This window comes from Halichoerus grypus, chromosome 1, assembly GCF_964656455.1.
Source record: "Halichoerus grypus chromosome 1, mHalGry1.hap1.1, whole genome shotgun sequence".
In the NCBI taxonomy this organism is placed as follows: Eukaryota; Metazoa; Chordata; class Mammalia; order Carnivora; family Phocidae; genus Halichoerus; species Halichoerus grypus.
In genome coordinates, this window is record NC_135712.1 from 131,232,455 (window position 1) to 131,259,858 (window position 27,404).

At 37.8% G+C, this 27,404-nt stretch overlaps 1 long non-coding RNA gene across 1 annotated transcript in view; it reads left to right on the forward strand.

The window, feature by feature from the left end:
- LOC144379953 (uncharacterized) overlaps positions 1-27,404 on the forward strand; it is a 216,629-nt gene that overhangs the window by 111,554 nt on the left and 77,671 nt on the right. The window contains exon 2 of the long non-coding RNA XR_013443558.1: positions 9,605-9,733. This is a non-coding gene — a long non-coding RNA (uncharacterized LOC144379953). The remainder of the gene's footprint in view (positions 1-9,604; positions 9,734-27,404) is intronic.

Consider the following 27,404-nt stretch of genomic DNA (forward strand, 5'->3'; position numbering starts at 1 on the left):
CAAGAATGGTCAGAAAAGGGGAATGCTTGGCATTAGCTGACCCCCTATCTGGAGTTTCAGGTGGCACCAATGGTAGGGACTTGGAAGGAAGGAAAGTACGTGGGGTAGGGCCAGATTAAGACTTGTTTGCACCCACACGGCAGTGGGGAGAGGCTGTATGGTAACGCATGGCCGTGAAGGCTCGGAGTTTGACGGTCAGTGCAGTAACTGTGATATAAGACACAGTTGGGATAAAACTTGGAAGATATTGGCAAATGTTCCTCACATTTTCACCCCTAATATTTTGCTCTGTTGAATAGCAGCTTCTGGGATTGCACTTAGAGCTATAGGAGGCTGTATGGGAAGGTTTAATGTAGTGGAATGGTGGTGTCCATAGACGCATAGAGCCGTCTGGTTGACAATCCCATGTTCACTATGCTGAAACAACTGCATGAAATACAAGAAGGATTCTTGTTCCTCCTCTTATTTACCCTCCACAAAAAAGCAGACATTCCACAGAGGCATATAATTAAACTTGAAAGTGACAGCAGGGCCAAAGCCAAAATTTTATTACATATGCAACTGTTGTGTTGAATAAGCATGTTGTGTGGGGTATAATCATTAAAGATACTTTACTTTTTCTCTACAGTTCCTTTAAATCTGTTCTGTAGGACCTGCTCTTGCCTTGCCCTTATGTGAAGCTTAGGGCAAGCCCCATGACTCTTCTAGTCATCTTAGATAATCGAATGTCCTCCTGTCTCTCCAAGTCACAAAACACAGACTCAGGTTTGTAATTAATATCTCCATTCCAGTATAATAATAATACTAATTTTAAAAACCAGAATTGTAGGGAGAGGTGAGGGCCAAGAGGAAAGCAGGAGACAATTTCTACCTTGGTAAATACTGTCGTGATAATCTAGTTTCCACAGTTTCTTTGGGTTTGTAAAATTTAAAGCTGAACTCTTCTTTGACTGATGTTTTTTCAGATTCTTTGGAGATGCTCTATGTATCAGACACCTCTTATGCCTTACCTCACATCGCAACTCAAGTGCCTTGTGTTTCAGTCATTGCTAGGGCAAGCACAAAGGGCAGGGGTAACCTGGTACCATCTCACCTCTGGCAGACCATGCATTTCTGGCTTTCTGTGCTGAAGATTTTCTGATGCTGCTGTGTAGGACACCCCTGGGAACCCACCTGAAGCAGGCAAGTCTGAGGGAGTTTATGCCCTATGGATAAATGTTCTTTTTCCTGTGGACAATTCTGAGGTATATTCTACCCCAGGAAGTCATGGTGGGCTTGCATCCCAGTTACTCACAGTCAAGCTCAAGTATATACTTGTATATGCTTTCCTCCTTTATTGTTCTTTCTCACCCATTCCCCACTCTTGTTTTCATTTGCTTTCCAAACTAAGCTACCTGTATGCAAACCCTTGTCTCAGGCTCTGAGAATTGGGGTAACCCATACAAAGATGCCTCATCACTAGGGAACTCCCACCCACAGTTCCCCTTGACATGAGTAAATGCATCCTCCCAGCTGATCCCTAACTACCTCTTAGGCTTCTTGGCATCCCATGGAATACCTTCAGCCTCTTTCTGCTAAAATCTTTTTGTCCCTTTGGCAGAATCTTCTTGGATGGTATCTAACATGACTCCTACTTCAGCTCTCTGTCTTTGCAAAAGAGCCCACTTCTGTTTCTGTTTGCGAAAACTCGCAAATTGTAAGTGACAAAACCTGGACATGCAGGCTGATTCCACCATACCCAACTTTATTCATTCTACCACTAACCAGCCTTTCATATATTAGATTTTTTTTTATTTTATTATGTTATGTTAATCACCATACATTACATCATTAGTTTTTGATGTAGTGTTCCATGATTCATTGTTTGCGTATAACACCCAGTGCTCCATGCAGTACGTGCCCTCTTTAATATCCATCACCAGACTAACCCATCCCCTCACCCTCCTCCCCTCTAGAACCCTCAGTTTGTTTCTCAGAGTCCATAGTCTCTCATGGTTCGTCTCCCCCTCTGACTTCCCCCCCTTCATTTTTCCCTTCCTGCTATCTTCTTTTTTTTTTTTTTTAACATATAATGTATTATTTGTTTCAGAGGTACAGGTCTGTGATTCAACAGTCAATATATTAGATTTTTTTAGGAGTGAGAAAGACATGGAGCCACTGTGACATCCAGGCTCAAAAGACACGTATTAATTCTTCAAGTGGTTTCCCCTAAAACCGTCTCCTGCCCCTCATGGCTTCCATTTTGAGGACAGAGTGGGATTCATAGTACACCAAGAGCTCTTTACAAAATAATATGTTTTTATTGAATCTTTGTTTCCTTCTCTTCTCCACCCTTCTTATGAGGTAAAGATGGGTGGTCAGCTAAGAATTGCAAAATTGGGTATCAAACACTTCCTTTGCATGGATCTTACATGGATGTCTCACACTTTGGTTTGGAATATGATTTCTATTGTTTTGGGACCTTAGCTAAAAGTAGTTCCAGTTTACTATTACTACATATCCAAAGGACAGAAACTTTATGAGTGCTCTGGGTCTCCAAAATCTGATCCCTGGGTACACAATTGTTTGATTGTAATTAACTTTGTAGTATATTTTGAATAACTTTAAAGATGGACAGTTCCCCATGTTGAAGGAAGTGTCAAGGAGATGACAAAACTTTAAACTAAAGACCCCTCTCAATTTTAGGAAATAATTGATTGGCAGAGAGATACTGAATTAGTAATGTGTGGTGGGTCTCCTACCACTCAAGTCTTTGTTTAGTTCTTTGTTGATGATTAAAAATATAATCATTCCCTCATGTAAAGCTGTTTTCACAAACTCGCTGTAACTCTTTCTGTATTTTGGGGCCTCAACAGAAAAAAAATGATCAAACTGATGAAGAGAGAATGGGGAAATAAATGGAGTAATTATGAGCTTGAGTAACAAATACTACTTAGGAATATACCAATTATTTCTGCAAAATCCACAATTTATGGAAAGAAATCTCAATGTTTACATATTGATCAGCTTTTATTCATACCAGAAGAGAATACTTTGTAATAAAGATTTCTCAGTGATTTGGAGGAAAGTGTACTCCACTAAAGTGTTAGATTACGGCTTCATCTCATCATCTCTTATTTTTACTATCACAACAAAAACAGCTTATGTGAGGAAAATATTGTACTGTGTAAATCTCTTCATGAATGAATGAGCCTAAAGAGGAGAGAATTGTCCAGGTTCTGTTTACTATCTGGCTATTCATGTTAATACATTGTCTGAAATGAAAGTAGATTTGGGTAACTCTCGCATCAAAGCCTCTGACAAAGATTTATATGGTTTCACCACAATGAGTAGACTTCCCTTTGAATAATGATGCCGCAGGGGAAGCAGTTTTTATCTTATCCATGTTTTACGGAAGATGATCTTTGGTTGACAGAATTAGGGAAGTGGGGAAATCAGCTTAGGGATCATCTCATTTATTCTCTTCTTATAATGAATGAAGAAAATGAGGCCAGAAAGATTAAATGAGAGACAGTGGGCCAATGGCAAAGGATCGCCTAGAGCTCAAGTCTTCTGATTCCAAATTTAGCAGCCTTTCCACCACACCTTTATAATACTAACTAGTTCTTTCTCTAAGCCTAAAAAGGCATTACAACATTAGTCTCTGAAATAGACACATGCCGGTTAAAATACAGTGCAGTGTTCAAGTTATAAGCGAAATACAGGGCTTTTTATTTCCAAAATGGAAAGGAGGTCAGCTTTTAGTGTTTATTTGATATTTGACTGAGAATTCTTTCCCTAATATTTGTAGTCTCACCCAGATCATGGTAATGATGAACCAAACCAGTGATGCTTATAAACAAGCCTTTGTTCTTTCTAGTTATCCATGAGTATCACCACAAACTGGTGCTCTAGAATGTCCATATAAACTCCTGGGGTACAACCCTACAAGAGAGTTCATTAATCTAGCAACAATATAACAGAAAGGACAATCTTTCATCCTTCCACCCTAGTTTCCAATTATGGATAAAATGAAAATATATATTTATTCTTATCACTTTCTACTTAGGGTTATAGTGACTATCCTACCTAAACATATAATTTTTACACTGGGAAGAAAAAGATGTCATTTCAGTGTTTGTACATAGCTAAAGAGGGCTAAATAGCTTTGTTACTTGTAAAGACCCTTATACACCAGCAAGCCTGCAGCTATGGTCTGGAAGTCAGAGAATGAATAAAGGGAAACCAGTGCTGTACCACACCACAAAGTGAAGCATTATTTCTGCTCAGACAAGAGGGAGATTACATTGCATAGAGGAGAATTTTTCCTCTTTTGTAATTTAGGTGTGGACTGCACTGTTTCTGAGAATTGTAGTTTTATTTTAGGTGGCATGTGTGTAAGGTGAGGGGGATTACCCTCCTGGATATCACAGAAGATGAATAAACATTGTCACTACACATGGACAAAGAGATCTTGAAGGGGGTTATCTTAGACCAAATAATTCAAGACTTTGGGAAGTGTAATTTGTGGGTTATAATATCTGCCCCTCTTTCTTCTGAGGAGAAGAGTGCAGACCACCTGCCCATGATATAACCAAGCCCTGTGAAAAAGATATCAAGTGTTCCAGAAAGAGGGTAAATAGTTTCAATAGGAAGACATTAGAAGGGCTTTCTCTCTCTCTCTCTTTGAGAGGAAGCAAATCTAGGAATTAAGGACTACCTTCAGGAAACCCCCTGAGGAGTTTAAGCTTTTGTTATTTACCCTTAGACCAGTGGTTCTTAGCCAGGGGTGATTTTGCCCTTTAGGGACTGCTTAGCAATGTTTGGAGACAATTTTTTTTTTCATCACAACCTGGGGCGTTGTGCTTCTGGCATCTAGTGGGTAAAGACCAGGGATGCTGCTCAGGACAATGCTCAGGACAGTCCCTTACAATGAAGGATTATCCAGCCCCAAATGTTAGTAGTGCCAAGGATGAAAAACCCTATCTTAGATTAACAATCGTCACATTATGCATTCTAATTTAAGTTCTTTTCCTTATGGTTTAATTCTCAACCCATCTGTAGAGTATGTTCTGCACATATTGTCTTGTGTCTATAGTGTGATAGAAGATGATCAGGAAGGGGTAGCCTAGGGAAATGTGGTCTTCTTCATATCACCCTGCTTGAGGTCTATGCGCTGGTGGAAGCATCACATCTAGGAGGGAAAATGTCCCAAGTTCCGAAAAGTCATCAGCCGCAGAGAACGCAGTGGCCCACGGTGTTTTCTATCTCTCTGTTGTCTCTGAGCCCCAAGCTCACCTTTTCTCTGTATTCTACTAGGAGTCTGTAAACTACATTTCCCAGATTCCCTTGCTAGTTAGATTTCTACTAGGTTTGTTTTGTTAATGGGTGAAACTGACAGGAGATTGGGAGGATGGGGGAAGGACTTCCTGTTTCCAGCTCCTGGCACATTGCTCCAGCAGCAGAGAGCAGCTACTTCTCTGGTCTCCAGCTTTTGAAAACACTTGTAGGCCCAGCCTGTGGCTCTGCCCTGTAGATACCGTGACCAGCCCTATGGCTGCACTCCTTTGTAACAAGAACGCCAGCTGTACCTCACCTTCCTCAGAGACCTGATCATACCAGCCAAGTGGCAACCCCCTACCTGAGCACTAGCAACATAAGGCCCTTCCTCTCAACTCCTAGGTTCTTTGAGCACAAATCTAATATATAATATATTATTTTTCTATGTTTCCTCTTTAGTTTCCTCAACCCTAGGAGTAGTAGCTGCTTCTGACAGCTACAATTATTTTTAGGCCTTCTTTTTGGTCTTTGAAACTTCAACACCTGTGTAACCAATTGCTCGTATTAAATCCCCTCTCTTTAAATATGCTGCATGGCATCTACCTTCCTGAATGAACATTGACAGATATACCTATGGTAGAGCTAAGAGTAAGGCAGAAGCTGGCAGAGTAGAATAGAAGTCACCAATTGGTTTGTTTGGAGACCACTGTGAAGTGACATTCTTTTTCCTCCAAACACACATCTGGTAACACTGGAATGTGGGGAGGCTAACACTGACATTGTATTAGTGAAATACAGAAGTGTTTGCTCCCAGACTCTGTGGAACAGAGGAGGAACTCTGAGATTAGCAGTCCCTCTTGTATGGAATGATATCTATCTTTATCCTGAGATAATCGTGAGCAGGACAGTTCTCATTTTCTTCAGCTCATATCTACTCTGGACTGGTAGTCATTCTAGCTGCTGGCAAAGAAGCTTCCTGACAAGAGGTAAAAGAAATAGAGAGCTCAGTTGCTCTGGGAAGGTACACAGTGGAGACGACTCTGCCCTGTGATCACTTTGGCGGGGGCTACCACAAATATTCCCCTCTGGGTCAAGGGGCTGAAGTTACTTAGTCAGGCAACCAGGTGTAACAACCAAATTTGTACAGACAAGGGCAACAAAGTCATGAATGGTTCTAGCCAACCAGTGACTATCAGATGTTGGTAATTATATGGCACATTCCAATTTCAGAGATGTTAAAAATGTGAACAAATGTTTATCGTGGAAATGATTAAATATTGAAATCCAGAAGCCAGAGAGATAAATGGTAACCAAGGAGGCTAATACAAATAGAGTGGATATAAACAGAAAGACAAATACACAACAACAAGGACAAATGCCTTGAAAAATGGAGACAGCTCTCATCAGAATTAGAATTAGAATTTGATGAAAACTCAGTCCCACAGCAAGTTCCTCACAGAAATCTCCAGATTCAATCAAATGTCAATACCTCATTGGCATGAGGTAAACCTATTTTTTAAACATGTTTGAACAGCATTCCTTTATAGGTTGTGTTTGGCCCACACTCCTACTTATGGATAGAAGCAAATTAGAAAATCAATGATTTATGTCTTAGAAAGTGCTTCTATTAGAGTACTTTGGTTTCCAATGATATCATATATTCTCCTTATATTCTGTCTGATGCTTAATATGAATGTCTACAGTTTTGAGAAATAAGAAGTCATCCCTTCTATGGGTTAGTGGTAGAGTCTTACATGATAGCAGGCTTTCTCTTCTCTTCCTCCAATAGTTGGCTGTGATATTACTTGGACACAGGCATAGAGCATCATGAGTTATTACAGCACCACTGGGCAAAGAAAGAAGTTAGGACATGGCTCAAGATCTGCATGACAACACAGGATAGCTAGGATATGTGGCCCAGCTGCAGTGATGGACCCTAGAGAGTCAGGTGGGTCATTAAAAAACTGTGTCCTCGTCTTCAAAGAGCTCACTGTCTTGGATGGGAGACTGAGAAGTGAACAAATCTACTTTAAGCCATATGTTCAATGCTGGCATAGGAATGTGTGCACCAGGTTCTAGGGGAACATAGAAAAATGATGTATTAAATGTTTCTAGAGAGCACAGACAAAATTCAAAATCGATGTAATGTTTGGGTTGATCCTTGATGGATGACTGGGGATTTCCCAAAAAGACAAGATTGCAAAGGAGGGAGATTAAATTCCAAGAATAATGGCTGACATGTGCAAAGTCAGGTTAAGAGATAATGTGTGGGCATTCTGGACATTTCAGGAAGTTCAATATGAATCTTAAGGAATAACAATCTTATTCTGAAGTTGGTAAGGTTCTAAGAAGGGAGTGATGTGATCATATTTACATTTCAGTGTAACCACTCTGAAAATTATGGACAAGGTGGAAATCCCAGTAGGGAATTTAAGCAAGAAGGATGAGGGCCTGAACTAAGCAAGGATGGAAGAAAGTTATTAACTCTAAGATGACAAAATAGTAGAAAATGCAGAACCTGGTGAGTGGCTAAATGCAAGGCTTGGAGGAGAGGTGGAGGATTTTGTGGACGGCATTACTAGTACCCCCAATCAGAAATACAAGAGGATGGAGGAGAAATAAAATCATTGAAATGCCTGTGGAAAATTTCCATCTAGTTATATTCTCTCTCAGCTGGAAGTGTGGTTTTAGAGTGTAAGAGAAGGGCCATGCTCTGGACATAAATCTGGAAGCAATCAGCATTCAGGTGTTAGTTAAAGCTTTGGGCATGAATGAGATCATTTTATAATTTAAAAAAAAAGGAGAAGAGGGGCGCCTGGGTGGCTCAGTTGGTTAAGCATCTGATTTTGGTTTTGGCTCAGGTCACCATCTCAGGGTCATGAGATCGAGCCCCACCTCGGGCTCTGTGCTTAGCATGGAGTCTGCTTGAGATTCTCTCTATGTCTCCCTCTCCCCCTCCCCCCACTCGCGTATGCTCTCTCTCTCTCTTAATAAATAAAATCTTTAAAAATAAATAAATAAATAAATAAATAAATAAATAAATAAATATTTGAAAAAGAGAGACCTGTGAACAGGATGCTGGGACATTTTGCCCTACCATTTGTGTAGAAGGAAAAAGAGAAAAATGGAAAGTAGTTGGAAACATAAAGGTCAAGGAGGCAGGGGGAGGGCAGAGGAGAATGGAGTCATGGAAGCAAGAGAGAAGAAAATTTTATAAAGGGAGCAGTCGAAGTTGCTACCATAAAGTAGCAGAAAGCGAGAATGGAAGAACAAGGTGTGTTTATGCGATCTCCCAAGTGGGAGGTCATGGGTCATCTTGGCATGGGTATTTTAGTAGAGTTGTTGAGTGAAAATTGGGTAGATTAAGGAACAAAAGGAAAATAGAAAAAGCTAGTGAAAACTAGTTCCATGACAGTGGAAGGGACAATGTGACAGTAAAGGGAAAGAAAAAGAAAGAGTAGTGGTTAGAGGTCAATGTGAAAATTAAGAGGAGATGGGCCAGACTTGAACATGTTTGTATGATGAGATGACAGAGCAAGTCAAGAGGGAGAATAATGGAAGGAAACGGAGGGAAATGGAATCTCAAGGACACAGGGAGGTAGGTGTTTTATTCTGAGAGAAAGATGCCTTTTATTCTGAGGTGGAAGGGAAGAATAAGTTTGATATGAATATATATTCATCTAGTAGACCATTGGTCCCAAGCGAGAAGGTATGACACATGGCAGGAAAACCATATGGCTGCCAACATTCATGAGTAAGGTGGGAAATCTATAATTTTTGAGGGGGGGGGGGAGGGAGGAGGAAGATCTCTAACCAGGGCAGGCTTTTGAAATACTGGTTAAAAACATGGGCTTTGGAGGGTGACAGACCAATGAGTACTGATTCTGATATTTTCTAGCTGAGTAACTTCAAATTATTTAAATCCTTTCAAGGCTTTAATTCCTTCATGTGTAAATTGGGGGTTATAATAGTATCAATGTTATACCATTTTGTGAAGATTAAATGAAAAAAATACATGTAAAGAGTCTGGTACCTCATAGGTATGCATATGTAATTGGGCTAAAAAAATTTAAAAAGTAAGAGCCAAGGTAGAAATCCAATAGATGTATGGCCCAGGCCAACTTGGAAACAGGAAAAAGAATCACTGGAATTTAGCAGTAACCCAAAAGATAGGCTGGGATTGGCAGCAAATGATTTCTGAGAACCACGTGGGAACCCATCAGTTATTGCTGACCCTGTGGATTATAGATCTGCACTGGCACCCCAAATCTAAGCCCCAACAGAGAGACTGCTGCAGCCTCTGAGACACGCTCTGCATATTTCACTGTTTCTGCCTCACTTCTAGGTAAAGATAGCATCTTAGGCACGAGAGTCTTCCAAATGCCAATGAAAGTGTCAAAGGGGACAGAACTGGAGAACCTTGCATCAGTGTTGGAAGCTAGAGAAGAACACCATTTGCATGCAGAAATGTCAGGTAAGTTTTTGCAAATGGAATCCTATTACTGAGAGACACTATACTCCTCATTTCTTGAGAAAGTGATGTGGCCTTGAGAAGAAAAAAGTGAAGGAGATCCTGAAGGCATTTTAATAACATCCTGAAATATAGGTCTGTGGTGGGAGGACAAAACGAGTTGTGGGGCTAGCCGGCGATTTCCCCCTTGCAGGTCCCACAGAACCGGAGGGCAGTCACGGCTTGAGACCAGGCACTTGTGGCCGCACCACGTGGCTAGCAGTTGGATTACGGAGTGAGGGATTCTCTATAAAGTTGAGAGGGTCTTTTTCAGTCTGTTTTTTGATAGCAAAAAGAATGAGTCCAGGCCATTACAGATCAGGTCCCTGGCACAATGGCTTTGGCATACACAGAGAAAGCTATGACCTCACCTCACGTAAAGTCAGGATAAATCCTTCGTCAGGATGTTTAATCATTGAATGCGTAAATGTCATATACCATAAGATCTAAGAGAAGATTAGAACAAAAACCAAGTAAAGTATAATGGGATCCTAGAGAAATGTATTCACTCTGTTTTGCAGAGAAATAACAAGCCAGATAAAATAGTCATCATTCAAGGATGAATAAACAGGCAAAATAAAACCTCATTATGAGGCATATGAAAAATTCCGTAACTTTAAGAAATGAAAATATAGCACTCAAGAGGCAGAGGAAGAGCATACTTTTGAAAAAGATTTACTATAGGAAATGGGAATAAATTTTAAACAGCATATGCTTTGTGATCTAAATAACATTCAAGGACCCCATGAAGCAGGAGATGAAAAATGAGAGCAAAAAACATATTGAGGTATGTAGAAAACTGGTTGAGAAACTAGAATATAGGGAGAGCAACATGAAAGAAGAGAAAATGATGTAAAACTGAATATGAAATAGGAAAATTGAAAATACATTAGAAGCAATAAAGTACTTAATTGACAATGCTTATAATTAATCAGTAATACAGGGAACATATTTGAAGCACTCTTCCAGAATTAAAAGAAAGTGAATATGAGAGAAAAATATTGAGAAAGGATATGATAAATTCTACTGAAATCCAACATGAAGAAAACTCGTATCTGCAAAGAAGGCGCCCAAACAAATAGAAAAAATAGCGATGATTCCAGAGTTTATAGAAAATAACTTCCTGAATTTAAGAAGTAAATGTTCAGATCAAATGGGCTTGATGAGTATTAGACAAAATTTATATAAAAAGACCAGTTCCTATGGAAATTTGGAATTTTAATTTTTCAAAATAAAACCCTGGAAGATAGGAGAAAACAAAACAAAATAAAACAAACAAATACAATAAACGAGTTAACCACAGGGGGAAAAAATCAGGACCAGAAGTTAATGTAGCAATATCTTTGGAGGCCCAATTCAGGGAGAAGACTAATATCTAAGAATGCTAGATCTAGACATGTTATCATTCACATTTGAAGGGGAAAAAAAAATCATTCTCTGATACCAAATGTCAAAAACTAAATCAATCAGGTTCTCTTCATGGGGAAAAAAAAAAAAAAAAAATCAAAGCTTTCCAGACAACCATGAAATGAGCTCAGTTTTAAAAACCTCATTTACAAGGAAGATGTACTTTGGGACCCTTGGGTGGCTCAGTTGGCTGAGTGTCTGACTCTTGGTTTCCACTCAGGTCATGATCTCAGGGTCCTGGGACTGAGCCCTCTGTCAGGCTTCATGCTCAGCAGGGAGTCTACTTGGGATCCTCTCTCTCCCTCTGTCCTTCCCCTGGCTCTCACTCTCCGTCTCTCTCTCTCCCAATCTAAAATAAAATAAAAAAATCTTTTTTTTTTTTTTTAAGAAAAAGGAAGATGTACTTTATTAAAAGGGCTGGCAGTAAGTACTGAAATATTTTACTGGGGAATCAAGTATAAATTGATGCAAATACACGGTATCTACAGTAGACATTGCAAACTTCATCAGTAATCCTAAAAAAGAAGCTGTAGCATGTACATACAGTAGTCACTCCTTATCTGTGGGGGATATATTCCAAGGTGCCTGAACGTCTGAAACCACAGACAGTACCAAACCCTATATGTTTTTTCCTATACATACACACCTATGATAAGTTTAATTTATAAGTTGGGCACAGTAGGAGATTAACAACAATAATAATAAAATAGAACAAATATAACAATATACTATAATGAAAGTTATGTGAATGTGGTCTCTCTCTCTCTCTCAAAATATCTTCTTTTATTATACTTACCTTCTTCTTGTGATGATGTGAGATGATAAAATGCCTACATGATGAGATGAAGTGAGGGGAATGATGTAGGCATTGTGACATAGCGATAGCTACTACTGACCTTCTGACAATTCATCAGAAAGAGGATCAGCCCCTTCCAGACTATGGTTGACCATGGGTAACTGAAACCACAGAAAGTGAAACTATGGATGAGGGAGGACTACTGTAATATCACTTAGCGAATAAGAAGTTGAGTCTAAATTTGCAAGCAGTGGAGGAGATGTAGAAAAAAAAATAATATGCTAGCATTTCTATTGTGCATTAGGGTTTCCTGATTTACTCCCCTTGACATGGACAGAGAAGTAGAGCTGTTTATTTTTAAAAGATGATTTTTAGCAAAATTAAAAGTAGGATGTAAGCTTTTACATTAGAAGAGAGAAAAGGGAAAAGAAAACATGTATGAGAGAGTCAAAGATAAATATCAAAAGAAATAGCAAAGAAACTGAAACAGAATAAAATGTGTTGATTTGAGTAAGCACAGACATGTAATTTATGGCAAATACAACTTTAGCATAGTAAATGGCAAAGATTAGATCATAATCATCAATTGTTGCTTACCAAAGATACCTCAGAAATAGCAATTCAGGAAAACTCAAAGTATAAGATTGTATTAAGATAATATTAACTACTCTCCCCACCAAGTGGTTAGAATTACAATCTTAATAAAATAAAATAAAATAAAAATGATGAGATAATCTGCTTCCCATTGTGGCCGGGTCCTCCTGAAAAAAAAAAAAAAAAAAGAATTACAATCATAGAAGATGAAATAGATTTTCAAGGAAAAAATGTAAATATTTTATATATAATCTTTTTGTTGTTGGTGGTAAGAAGATCCCAAATGAAAACATATCAGGATTCAACTTTCATGTGCCAAATAATAGAGTATGTAACAAGCATAAAGCAAACACTAGAACTAGCTAGAACTAGAAAAAGAAATTGACTAAAATGGATGCATAGTAAGAAAATGAAGCTTTGTTCTGCTCTCCAGAGCTAAAGCAGGCAATAAACAAGGAAATAAAGGACCTGATAATATCGTCAATTGAGTTGATTTGAAAATACACAAGGAAATTTAATAACCTCAAACCAATGATATAGTCTCTTTGTTAAATATTTGAGAAACACTTAAAATTTCATATATATATATTTATATATACTTATATATACAAAAAGAAAGCATCAGAATTTTCTAAAAAGCAGACCTACACAGACCAGATTCTTTGATCAAAATGCAACAAAATTAATGGTTGAACAACGAAACTTTTTAAAAAGATTTCTCAAGCTTTAGATGGTGACAAAACAAAACAATATTCTTCTACGTAACTCTGGATCAAATAGGAGATTAAAAGTGTGATTATCTGAGCCATCAAAAAGAATGAAATCTTGCCATTCGCAATGATGTGCATGGAGCTAGAGTGTATTATACTAAGTGAAATAAGTCCATCAGAGAAAGGCAAATACCATATGATTTCATTTATATGTGGAATTTAAGAAACAAAACAAACATAGGGGAAGGGAGAAAAAAGAGAAAGAGAGGGAAGCAAACCATAAGAGATTCTTTCTTAAATGTTTTTTAAAATTTTATTTTATTTAAATTCAATTAATTATCATATAGTGCATTATTAGTTTCAGAGGTAGAGGTCAGTGATTCATCAGTTGTATATAACACCCAGTGCTCATTACATCACGTGCCCTCCTTAATGCTCATCAGCCAGTTACCCCATCCCCCCATCCCCCTCCCCTCCAGCAACCCTCAGTTTGTTTCCTATAGTTAGGAGTATCTTATGATTTGTCCCCCTCTCTGATTTCATCTTATTTTATTTTTCCCTCCCTTTTCCTATAATCCTCTATTTTGCTTCTTAAATTCCACATATAAGTGAAATTATATGATAATTGTCTTGCCCTGATTGACTTATTTGCTCAGTATAACACCATCTAGTTCCATCCACATCATTGCAAATGGTAAGATTTCATTTTTTGATGGCTAAATAATATTCCATTGTGTGTGTGTGTGTGTGTGTGTGTGTGTGTGTATGTATATATATACACACACCCCACATCTTCTTTATCCATTCATCTGTCAATGGACATCTAGGCTCTTTCCATAGTTTGGCTATTGTGGGCATTGCTGCTATAAACATTGGGGTAAACCATTGAGATTCTTAACTATAGAGAACAAACTGAGGGTTGATGGAGGGGAAGTGGGCAGGGGATGGGCTAAATAGGTGATGGGTATTAAGGAGGGCACTTGTTGTGTTGAGCATTGGGTGTTATTTGTAAGTGATGAGTCACTAAATTCTACTCCTGAAACCAGTATTACACTATATGTTAACTAACTAGAATTTAAATAAACATTTGAAAAAAAAATACTAAAACATATTTTTTTTAAAGTATAATTACAAAATACTTAGAAAATTACAATTATAAAAATACTACATATTCAAACCTATGGTACTTAGTCAAAGCCATAATTGGGCAAATTCACTGGGGCACCTGGGTGGCTCAGCTGGTTGAGCTTCTGACTCTTGGTTTCAGCTCAGATCCTGAATTGGGCTCCATGCTCAGCGGGGAGTCTGTTTGAGATTCTCTCTCTCTTCCTCTCCCTCTGCCCCTCCCCCTGCTCCCACATGCTCTCTCTCCCTAAAACAAAATAAATCTTTTAAAAAAAGCCATAATTGGGCAAATTCACAAAATATACTTCTATTTTTTTTAAATAATAAAAGAAACAAATGAATTAAGCCATTAACTTGAGAAGCTAAGAGCAAAACAAAACAAGCCTAAAGAAAAGAGGAGAAGAAATTATTACAGATGAAGCCAGAAATTAAAATTTAGTGAACAAAAGGGAATAGAATAAATAAATAAATCTTAGAGTGGTTCTTTAGAAAAAAACAAGCAGTAAATAGAACAAAAAGCACAAAATATACAAACTTCTATTTATTCTAATCAAGTAAAGAACAGGAGATGAAGAAAAATTAGGGATAAGAAAGAAAGTGTCAGATACAAAAACATTTGAAAATCTTGATATAATGAATCATTCCCATTCATATCAAATATGAATATTAACTGCAAAAGAGGCAGGAAACATTCTTAAGAAGGAGTTGAAAAACAAATGTAAACATTTACCTGTTAGAGGATTTAAAGAAAATTATTTCAAAATTTAAAGAACAAATCATTTTCTCACTTTGTTAACTCTTCAAGGGTATTAAAATATGTGGGAAAAAAATCCCAGTTCAAATACAAAACTCTAACACTAAAAACTTTCCAACTAACACAAAAAAGAAAACACAACAATCTCATAAATATTTAGATTTAGATGCCAAAATCTAAAATGCAATACTAAATTTATCCAGCTGTTTATGAAATAATGAAAAGAAACCCCTAGTAGGTTTTGTTTCAAGAATGCAAAGATAATTCAATATTATAAATTCATTAATATAATTTTTCACATTGATATGTCATAGAAGAAAAATGAAGTGATTATCTCCAAGTATGCCAAAAAGTAATTTGAAAAAATGCAACGTCCATTTTTAGTAAAAGCACCTGATAACTAGGACTAGAATAGGAATGGAGTCTTCTTTTTCAAGTTGGTACAGATTATTCATCTCAGTACATAACACCTAATAATAACCTCTAGGAACATTCACTTTAAAAGAAGAAAAAATACAAAGATGTATTTTATTATAAATATTATTCAACACTGTTCTGCAATATCTAACCCACAAGATAAGATCAGAGAAAAAAAAGGTTTAGTTATTGAAGAAAAAGAGGAAAAATATTATTATTTACTGATGTTTTGATTGTCTATCCAGAAGTATCAAAAACGAGAAAGAAGCAGTTGAAAAATGAATATCCTTAACAAGAGATTTTGTCTAAGCGACCAGTCACAAACCAAATATACAAAAATCAATTGGTTTTATGTATACAAGCAATAATTAACTTGAAGATTTCATTTAAACATCCCACTCATAATGAAATGAATAAATTACCTAGGAATACATTTAATACGAAATGTTTAAGACTCACAGGAAGAAAACTACAAAATTTATTACAGATTTAAAAGAAGACTTGAATAAATGGAGAGAAACACTGTACTTGCTCCAGTTTGTTTACTGAGAACTTGTAAAGCTGTCAGTTTTGAATGGGGCTCAGAGCAATATAATCTAGTTCCACTCATGAATGTAGATGCAAAAATCCTAAGCAGAACAATATCAAATCAAGTCTAGCAGCATATTAAAAGAGTAACACATCTAGAACGAATAAGGTATATTCAAAGAATGCAAAGATTGATCAATTTCAGGGCAGAAAACTTGTCTGTCTTGTTCTTGTTTATATTCCTGGCATTTATCATAGTTCTTGGCATATAATATGTGCTCAATAAATACATTTTGATTGAAGAATGAACATTAAGTAATTTTTTATTTTGCTACATTAATAAAGGAGAAAATCACATAATGTCTTAATAGATGCCCCCCAATTTTTGATAAAATTCAATATCCACTTTTCATCCAACTCTGAGATAGAATGAGCCCTTTTATCTTACTAAAGTTTCTACCAGAAACACACAGTAAGTGTTATACTTGGTAATGAAAGACTAGATTCAGGAGCAAGAAGTGTGCTTATCTTGACTTGTCAAAACTTTACTGGAAGTCTTAGTTAATGAATTAATAAAGAGAACAATTTTTTTTTTAAACTATGAATTTGGGGAAGCAAAGAGACAAAACAGTCATTATCCACAGATGGTACCATCTTATGCTCAGGAGCTGGAAGAGGGTCAAGTGACAACTGTTGAGAGATTGATTCCAAGATCAACATATAGTCATCGGTGGCTTTTTCCTCTTCCAGCAATAACCAAATAAAACTTTAATAATCGTCCCAATCACAACTGTAACAAAACAATTAAAGCCTTAGTAGTAAAACTGAAAGAAATATGCCAAGAACTAGATGAGAAAATATTATAAAACTTTATGGAAAACTTGAATAAATGAAGAGGAAACCATGTTCCTGGATTGTAAAAACATCACTTCTCTATAATTCATCTATAAATTCAATTAAATCTTAATCAAAAATCCCATACAATTTTTTTTGGAAGAAACTCAACAAGACACTTCCAAACTTTGGAATTAAAAATAAAAGTTAAGATTTTTTTTAAAAAAGGGGACAGTAAGGAGCAACTTGCCTTGTGGTATGTAAAAACAAACTATAACCTCTAATAACTAAAAAAGTGCAATTATTAGTCAGGAGCCCCATCAGTCAATAGATCAAAATGGAAATCTAGATGCCTACCCCACCCCATTCACTAAGAGAAAAGTCCATATGCATTAAAAAACCGTGAAGTTTTTTAAACATTTAAAAATATAGAGGACAAAGATAATATTTTTATAACTTTAGCATGGAGGCCTTCATAAGTAAGATATAAAATCCAAAAGACATGAAGTAACAGATGGGACAGATTTGCCCACATCAAAAGCAAAATTGTCTGCATGACAAAAAACAATATGAAGTTTTAAGCAGGTTTAGACTCAAACTGTTTTTGCACCATATTTATTTTTTTTATTTTTTATTTTTTTAAGATTCATAATCTGACAAAAATAGAGCACCTTTAAATAGTAAAGGAAAAAAAACAACCAATTTTTAAAATGGGCAAAGGATAAGAATAAGAATTTACTGAAAAAGAATTATTATTAGCCCCTAAAGATGTTTAACCTTATTATTAATTGGAGACATGTGAATTACAATGAGAGTTTTGTTCCCAGAACACTGACTCAAGTATTGGTGAGGATTAGGGAAGAGGCACTCTCCCATGTTGCTGGTGGGGGTATAAATTGGTGAAGACAGTTTGGCAATATCAGAATTAAACATGCAATCCCCCCCAGTTTTACTTTTTGGGCTTTCCATTGAAAGAAAATACATTGTTCATAATAGCCAAACATTGGAAACATCATATGTATCTGACAATGGGAATCTCTCTAGTACTATCTAATGTATGCAGGCAGAAGAAGGGAATACTATGTGGGCAGAAAAAAGGAATTACAGTGACCTATATATATGGACATATAAAGCAAGACATTATTACATAAACATAAGTTCCATGAACTTGACGACTTTGTTTTGTTCATCTCGTATCCTTATCACTTTCAACAATGCTTGGCATGTAGAAGGTTCTCATTTAAAAAATCTCTCAAGTCAATGATTGTGAAAAAAGGCAAATGTGTGAACAATTTAAATATAATAGTCCTGTTAATGTTTAACATTGAATATGTACATGTGTTTAAAAGTATAGAAAAGGGACTTGAAAATGTAGCAGCAAAGTATTTCTAGTGTGGATTTGTAGAGATAGAGTACAGAAGTTGTTCGTGAAGGAGGGCATCTCAGTTATCCTTTTCTGTGTAACAAACCGCTCAAATTCAGGGGCACAAAACAACCACCATTTTATTATTTTCTCTGGTTCTGTGGATCGTGAATTTAGACAGAGGACAACAGAGATAGCTTGTGTCTGCTCTAAGATAGCTGAAGCCTCAGCTGGGCAGACTCAGAGGGCTGAGGATATTTCAGAAGACTGGGACTGGATCATCTGGAGACGTCTTACTCACATACTGGTGCCCAGGTTGGGATGGCTCAAAGCCCGCTCAGCTGGGCCTGTCAGCTGGAGCAGCCGCTGGTGACTTCTCCATGTGGCTAGGGCTTCCTTGTAGCATGGTGGCTTCAGGGTACTTGGAGGTGTTATGGCGGCTTAGAGCTCCGAGAGCAAATATTCCAGTGAAAAAAGTAGAAGGTGTGCGACCTATCATGACCTACACACAGCCTCACTTCCACTGTACTCTATTGGTTGAAGACATCACAAGCCCACACAAAATCAAGGGGCGGGGGCTATAGACCCCACCTCTCAGTGGAAAGAATGGTAAAGAAATTGTGACTGCACATTAGAACCACCAGAGAAGGGAAATGCTTATTTCTTATTAATCTTTTTAAAAATGTAATCTTTTTAATTTGAAGATTTATTCATGGCAGTAAAAGAGGTAATTAAAAATACAGACTCTGGAACCAGAAGGTCAAAGTCTGGCTTTCTATTTAATAGCTGACTGACCATGGGCAAACACTTTAGCCTCTCTGTGCCTAGGTTATTTTATATGTAAAAATAGAGGTAATGATAACACCCACCTCACAGGACTATGGTGAAGATTTCATGCATCAATACATTTAAAAGTCCATAGAACAAAGTTTGACATGTATTAGCCATAACTCTTGCTTGCGTATAAAAATGAAAAAAAAAAAAAGGAGCATGGATAAGAATTGGTCTTTTAAAAATAATAATAAGAGATAAGGCTTTGTATTAATTGAATCTTTAACACTCAGCTGAACTTAAAATCTGTTCTAATTGCGGGGCGCCTGGGTGGCTCAGTCGGTTAAGCGTCTTGCCTTTGGCTCAGGTCATGATCCCAGGGTCCTGGGATCGAGCCCCACATCGGGCTCCTGGCTCAGCGAGGAGCCTGCTTCTCCCTCTCCCTCTGCCTCTCTCCCGGCTCATGCTCTCTCTCTGTCTCTGTGTCTCTGTGTCTCAAATGAATAAATAAAATCTTTAAAAAAAAAAAATCTGTTCTAATTGCATAAGAAATCACTCTAAAACTAGTCTGAACCTCCTCACAACATGGCCGCCTGATGCATCTTACACAACCGTTTGGGGCTCCAAAGATGAGGGTCTCAGTTGAAGAGATGGATGCTGAAAAGCCTTCTTCTACAGCCTAACATCTCAAGCCAACAGAGCCTCTTCTGCCAGCCTCTATTTGTCCGCCACTCCCTGAGCTTGGTTCAGATTCAAGGGCAACACTTACAGATTACGTATTCAAGAATACTTATAGATCACCTTTCTTAGGAGGAATGGCAAAAAATGTGAAGATATGTTTGAAAATCTTTGTACTTTCTCACTCAGGAAGGACAGCATATTGGAGTAGAAACAGTTTTAGGTGTCGGATCCCCTGGTTTGAAAACCATCACTTACTGTTTAGACTCGTTCTGATTGTTTAATAAATTAACACATGTGAGATACTTGGTATATACCAAATTAAGTGTTTAGTGAAAGTGAACTTCATTGTTTTAGCTAAAAACAAAGGATTCATTTATTAATAAAGGATTTGTTTCTTAATAAGGGATTTGTTTGAATAATCACAGTATTACCCTTTTCTACTGACATAAAGGATAAATCTTGGGCTGCTGTGCTATAGGCCAAGAAATTTAAAAAATAAACAGTAGATAAATTTGTATGATATATGAATATAGAGTGGTGATAAAATTCCTTGGTGTCCTTCACCTTCTTAGAAATTACAAAAAAAACACATCTCTGTCCAGAGAATTCTCCACACTGTATATTCCCCACTGGGTAAATGGCTAGTGTCCCACTTTGGGGGTAGTCTAGCTTCAAGCAAATAAAAGTCTCTGTCAGATTTGAATATATACTTCCCCTTTCTCTTTCTAATCACCTTGGCATTATAGCACATTTCTAGAAAACTTAAGACTCATATAGAAACCCTTCTCAGGATTCACCATTCAATTCTTCTTTTCTCATGCCTAGATGGTGAGCAAGGACTCATAAAATGCATATCATATCATTATATTATGTTTAAACATTTTTATTTCTCCAGAGAATTTAAAATATACAAACATGTGACTCTGTGAGGAAATGATCCAAAAGAGATTATAAATACAACCATAAATGTCAAAGTTCCTAAAACATTTCACTGGCTCTATCTTCAGAAGAAAGTGTTTACACAGAGAGCACATGCCAGCATGTTTTATTATTGTTATTGTGGGCATTAAATGTTACAAATGCAATCTGTTTGACATACACATAAACGATGGTCTCCACAAACCTTTAAGAATCACCTCTAACACTGTGGAGCCCGTGAGCAGGAACAATTCAGTAAAGCGTGGGCAACAGGCTCTCCAGAGCAAGCAAGATATTGCCATCCCTAGGAGACAATTAGGAATTCCTCTTCAGCTTTTATCTTACTAAATGCTGAATTTAAAATTTCATTTGTTTCACTTGCAGATTTTCTGGTAGGTATTATATAGTAAGTGGGTAATCATCACTTGCTTTTCTGTTGGACCCATTCAAGATAATCAAGACTTTTTCTCTTTTCTTAAAAAAAAAAAAAAAAAAAAGGCAGGGAAGGAAGAAGGAAGGAAGGAGGAGGGAGGGGAGGGGAAGGTGGACTAAGAAGAGAGGGAGGAAATCAGAGAAAGGAAAGAAAATGGAACGAGGAAGCAGATGCCTCCTCCATCACACTGGTGGTAGGTAGCTAGAGGGTCTCTTTCCTTGTTGGTTTCTTTTGCTCTTTAGTGGGTCCGCAGAAAGCTTTATCCATCAAGCGCATACTCCTTTCAAGAGGGAACTGCCACAGGGCACCTGGGTGGCTTAGTAGGTTGAGCCTGGGACTCTCAACTTGATTTCTGCTCAGGTTGTGGTCTCAGGGTTGGGAGCAGCCCTGTTACTGGGCTCCATGATCAGCGGGGAGTCTGCTTGTCCTTCCCCACCCCCCCATCCCTGGCTTGTGCTCTTTCTTTCTCTCTCTCAAATACATACATACATACATACGTACAAATGGGAACTGCCCCGCTCGCAGTCCCTGCTGCCTTCCTGTTTTGTACAATGAGAATCCCCCCTAACTTAAACCCCAGCACCTACATCTCTAGAGCTGTGTGTGCTGTCCGATAGACATAGAACATGAGCCACAAATGTGGGCCACCTGTATAATTTTACACTTTCTTGTAGCCACATTATGAAGGGGTAGAAGAAATAGGTGAAATTATTTTGAATAGTATATTTTATTTAAGCCAATATATCCAAAATATTATATCAACATTTCATCACTATAAAACTGAGATATTTTATTCTTTTTTTTTAACACTGCCTTTTTGAAATCCACAGTGTATTTTGCACTTATCACCCATCCCTGTTAGAACTAGCCACATTTCCACTGTATCCTGTCTCCATATTGCTTCCTATTCATCCTTAAAATAAACCTCACTTCTCTTAAACCAGTTTGATATGGGCTTTGCTTCTTAAAACCAAACAAAGCTGAATACAACAGCAAGTGGAGGGTTTGGTCACAGTGTCTTATTTACTTATTTCCTATCTTTTAAAGAATTATTGGTATAGAACCAGACTCCTTTTATTTAGCTATGTGCCACTGGAGATGTTTGGGATTATTTGTGGCTTTATGGGATTATAGGGCTTAACTTTGTTTTTATTTTTCCTATCATGTACCCCTTTCTATTTGATGCTACATTTTGTTTGCAAAAATACTGATACAATGCAATTTTTCATCAGGCAATTTGGAGAGTTCCTCTTAACAATGCCCTTTGAGACTATTACGAAAGTTGTTAACATTAAATCGCCCTAGCGAGGTGCTGTCTTTGATACCGGATAATTTCATTAACTGAAATCCAAGTAAAGATCAAATTTTCCAATTCATCTAAGCCATTTATTAGCCCTCGCTTTCTTGGTGATTAACTTTGATGACGATAGCATTTTACACAATGTTCAAACATAAAACTCTGTTTCTTACATTACTGTGGGGTTATCTTTTGGTAAACATTTTACTTGGGAACAGTTTGGAACAACCACGAATTTATGAGTTAATGATCCAAGCCTCAGTTTACCTACTAATCAAAAGCAAGTTTTTTGACTGTAAAATGTGCTGAAAACACAGATCTCAATGATACTTACAAGTGGTGTATGAATGCATTATGACACAAATATTATAATTGCTTTAAAAAGTAATTCTAACACCATCTATAACACTAAAGAGTTAGATGATTGCTTGGGAAGAATGAACCACTCTTGTTATTTGTAAAATTTATCCCAATTGTAATTATTTCCTCACCTCTGACCTTTTATGTCCAGCAAGCTTGGGACTAGGACCTTGGGTGCACAATTTAAAGGATGCCCCAAACTCATAATCAAGATAAAAAAGATTTTCATACAATATTTTCAAAATAAAAAATTAATGCCAAAAATGTGTGATGAAAGAGTCAGAATTTTAGATAAAGACAGGATCAGAGATTGCAGTGAGTAGAGAACATTCTCTGCTCCCAGACCATGATGGGATTTTGTTATCAAACCACATTACTGTAATTTGCATAAATTTCAGATGCATACATACAGCTCAATCAATTTTAAGCTCTTAAGCAGTCGCTGAGCTCTAATATCTTCTCTTACATACTGTTGTTCTCCTCTCAATCTTCACACTTTGGGGTTCTCCCCAAATATTATATTAGGAAATTCAAATGTATTTCACTCTTCAGATCAAAATTAAAGAAGTTCTCTGTTGGTGCTGCATGATTCTAAATAACTGTGAAACCTACTTTTAGGCAGAGTATAAATAACATGGTTGAGAATAGAAATCTATGAATAGTGCTTTGAGTGAAAGAACGGTGTAGCCAATTTCACTCCATTGAGGTAACACTAAACAAGATGAGCTTGTTTTATTTCATACAAAGGAATGACCAAATTAAGCATGAGAAAATGTGAGAAGATTTTCAATCGTGACTTTTTTTTTCCAGCTTGAATTTTTACTCTTCTGTGCTGCTAGAAATAGAATTCTCAAGAGCCACCCTTTCTTTCATGAGCTTTGGAAAAATCAGTTTGCTCTAGACTTTGTCAGTGGCCTCCTAATGCCTTGGGACTTTCATCACTGTTCTAGATGTTAAGGACAAATGGGAAGAAGCGACTAGTAAGGGTGGTAATAATGGGGTCTAAAAGCTAAGCCAGCACTTCTCAAGCTCTCCAGTTCCCTGGGATGTTATTAAAATGCAGATTCTGGGATGGGCCCTGAAATTCGGCATTTCTGACAGGTTCCTAGGTGATATCAAAGTTGCTGTTCCATGCACCAGACTTTGAGTAGCAAGGATCTATGCTAATTGTGAATTTCTGTTGTTGCTTTTGGACTGAATGATTAAGAAATTACTGTACTTGGAAAAACAAATGAAGTTGCCTCTCTAGACTATAAGGTTCTTGGAGGTAGGAATTTTGTCTTGTTTGTTCTTATATCCCTAGTGCTTAGAATATTACAGGGCATATTGAAGGTACCCAAATGTCGGTTGTGTCAAATGAGTGAATAAAAGAAACTTGGGGCCAATTTTAGAACAGGGGTTCTTAAGGTTTTTTGGTGCCTGGTTTCCTATCCCTTCAGCAATCTGATAAAGACTACTGACCCCTTCTCAGGTTAATATTTTTAAATGCATAAAATAAAATGCATAGAGATTACAAAGGAAACCAATTATATGGAATTATAGTTATCAAAATATATAAAAGTCATATGTGTGATGTAATAATATGTGCTTTGAAAAGACAAAATCTAGCAGATCTAATAATTACTGCAATTTTGAAGAAGTGATGAATATAAACAATGTTTTCAGATATCTGCAACAATTGTAATTTGATAGGAAAATATCTGTGATTTGGGAGGGTATGAAGAGACAGGTCCTGCTAATATTACTATAGGTTATTGCCCTATATATATCATTGGAGGATATGCTCAATTCCAATTGGAGGTGAGTGAAAATCATGTAATTGTCTTCACATTCAAGTTCACAGACACCCTGAATTCTATTCATGAACCTGTTTAGGTCTGTAAACCCTAGTTTAAGGACCTGTTTTTGGCTAGTTCACAGGTTTTACTTATTGAGCTTTTCCAACATTGGCTAAAAATTGCTGCGTGAAGAGAAAAAAAAACAGTGATACTTACGATTATTTTATTTTATCCAATAAAGTGTCTAGTGTTGGACGTATTATTTCATTTTCTTTTTTACCACAGTACTTCAACTTGCAGAAATCTGAAATAGCTTTTTCCAGTGATAATTTTCCTCCCTTTCATTCATGTCTACAGCAGTGACAAAAATATAATGGATACCTATAGTCCCTGAATAAACAACTCACAAATGCAACTTTGTAAAGTGCATTCCAATGAAACAGATCCATAAACCTGGTAAGCACACCGAGCCCCCGTCAGGAATGTTCGAACTAAATCTTAATCTGTTATTCACGAACACTTCACATGGCCTTCTAAATGAATTATGTGCTGCCTCATTGACAAGAAATGTAACAGACTACACATTTGAGAGACAGAACAGGGCTTGCGGGATTGTTTTATTGAACAATTTCACAGGTGTTAACAATAGAGGTGGGCTGAAGAGTTGCAACCGAAAGAAGGGAACTCTGAGCCTGGAGTTATTCAAACACCTGTTGGCAAGTTGTCCTCTTTCCTCTGCCTCCTTTCCTTTGTAATAATTTTGTGGGGGCCACCTTATTGGTCTTTTCCTTCTGATGCCAGAGAGCGAAGAGAGGGGAAAGAAGGAAGAGAGAAAAGGAAGGAAGGACGTAACAAATCTGGCCCAGTGTCGATGAGAGCCGGAGGCCTAGAGCAGGGGTCTAAATTCAGAACTAGGTACCGGAGCACATGAGCTCTGTTTGACTCATAAACCATTGATAAAAATGGAGTTTGAATGGACTTAGGCGGTAGTGTGCAGGTAAACGTTTCATAACCAGCTCTCTGGGGGCAGGGGAGGAATAGAAGCCCTGATGGGGAGTGTTTGCCATCTCTGTGGTGTAGAAGGTTGATTTCCAGCTACCAAGGTGAGAACGCTATAAGAAGATTTAGGAAGAGATGTAGGTGTACTATCAACTCTGGCGCCTCTGCGCGCCCCCTCCGCACAACCCTTTCAGCAGGGCATGCCCTCTCTTGGGTTCCCATCTTTCCATGGTGTCCTCGCCTGACTCCCCTTCCCTCTTCCCACCCCCTTGGTCCCGGCGGGTGCTGGAATCCATGACTTCTGCCTAGAGCTTTTCTGGACTCCTGACGTTGGTCTGAAAGCCAACGTGAGGAATGTGCTGGCTATTTTGAGGTGCGATCAGAAACTTGCGTTCATTGTGAAGAAAGCAGGGGATTTGGCAGAACACAGCAAGGACCGAGCCTGGATGCAGCTCCTCTAGGAAGTGTGGCTTGGGTGTCACTTGACTGGCTGCTACCTGTCTCTGTTTTTCCATCTGTCAGAAACAGCTGGGAGGTCACAGCTAAATGAAAGGTGGAAAATAACCTGAAAAAGTCATGGGGCCACATGGAAAAAAAGTAGTACTATTATTTCTTCCCCTCAGCTTCCCCACTCTACTAAATGAGAGATTCTGCAAGGATTGGATACTATTTCTGTCTTTTCACACTTTGTCTCTTGCTAATTTTCAGTGGGCTTCTGAGATCTGATATAAATGTGCAGGCGATGTAGAAACTGATCAAGAGGCAGAGATTTATATTAAAAATGATACGCATATATTTTACTACCCATTTTAATGTTGCAATTTTGGTGATGATCCATTTGCTTAAAAGGAAATAAAGACTGCAAGAACACATTACTTAAAAAATCATATCTCATGTGTCTTTTGGCCTCACATTTAAACCAGAATACAAAACCTATATTTACTGGTGGTAACGCTTAGAACAGAAGTGAAAGATTTTATTCGGAGTTCCTAAATCAGTAGATCAGGATCCATCAGGAGACTGCAAAGCCCTATCGAGTTCCAAAGCAGTTACCAAAGAACACCCCAACTTCCCTCCTCCTGCCCAACATATACTGCCTTCCCGGCTGATTTATTAGAGGTGCTCTGCTGGGTAGGGAATAATGAAGCCAGCTGCTGAGCTTTTCTACAGCCCATTGCTCCCCTGGAAGTTACTGCCAGCACCCTGGTGACATTAACAGAGTGCCGCTCCTAGCTGCAAGTTTGGGGACCCTGGTTTCATTCCATGGCCCTCTCTCCCTTCTTCACTGAGTCTTCCTTCTAGCTTCAGTAGCCACCTCCTGTCCTGCCTGCTACCAGAGGAATGAGAGGAGTAAAGTAGCAAGCAGAGGGATTTGAATATTCGTTTAAAGAGCACTTTAATGGTACTTCAGGAAGATAAATGGTAGACCCAGTTTAAATACAGTAGCATCCCTTATGGAGGGGAGGGGGTGATATGTTCCAAGACCCCCACTGGATACCTGGAACCACAGATAGTACCAATCCCAGATATACTGTGTTTTCCTTTAAGTACCTACCCATGCTAAAATTTGATTTATAAATCAAACACAGTAAGGGATTAATAACAATAACCAATAATAAAATTAAACAAACAATATATTGTAACAAATGTTAGGTGAATGTGGTCTCTCTCTCTCTCTCTCTCTCTCAAAATACCTTCCTGTGCTGCACTCACCCTTCTTGTAATGCTGTGGGGTGATAAAATGCCTACATGATGAGATGACGGGAGGAAATGTCCCCAGCCTTGTAACATCAGGAGGGTCATCTGTCTCCAACCCACAGTTGACTGTGAGTAACTGAAACCACAGAAAGCAGACCCATGGATCAGGGAG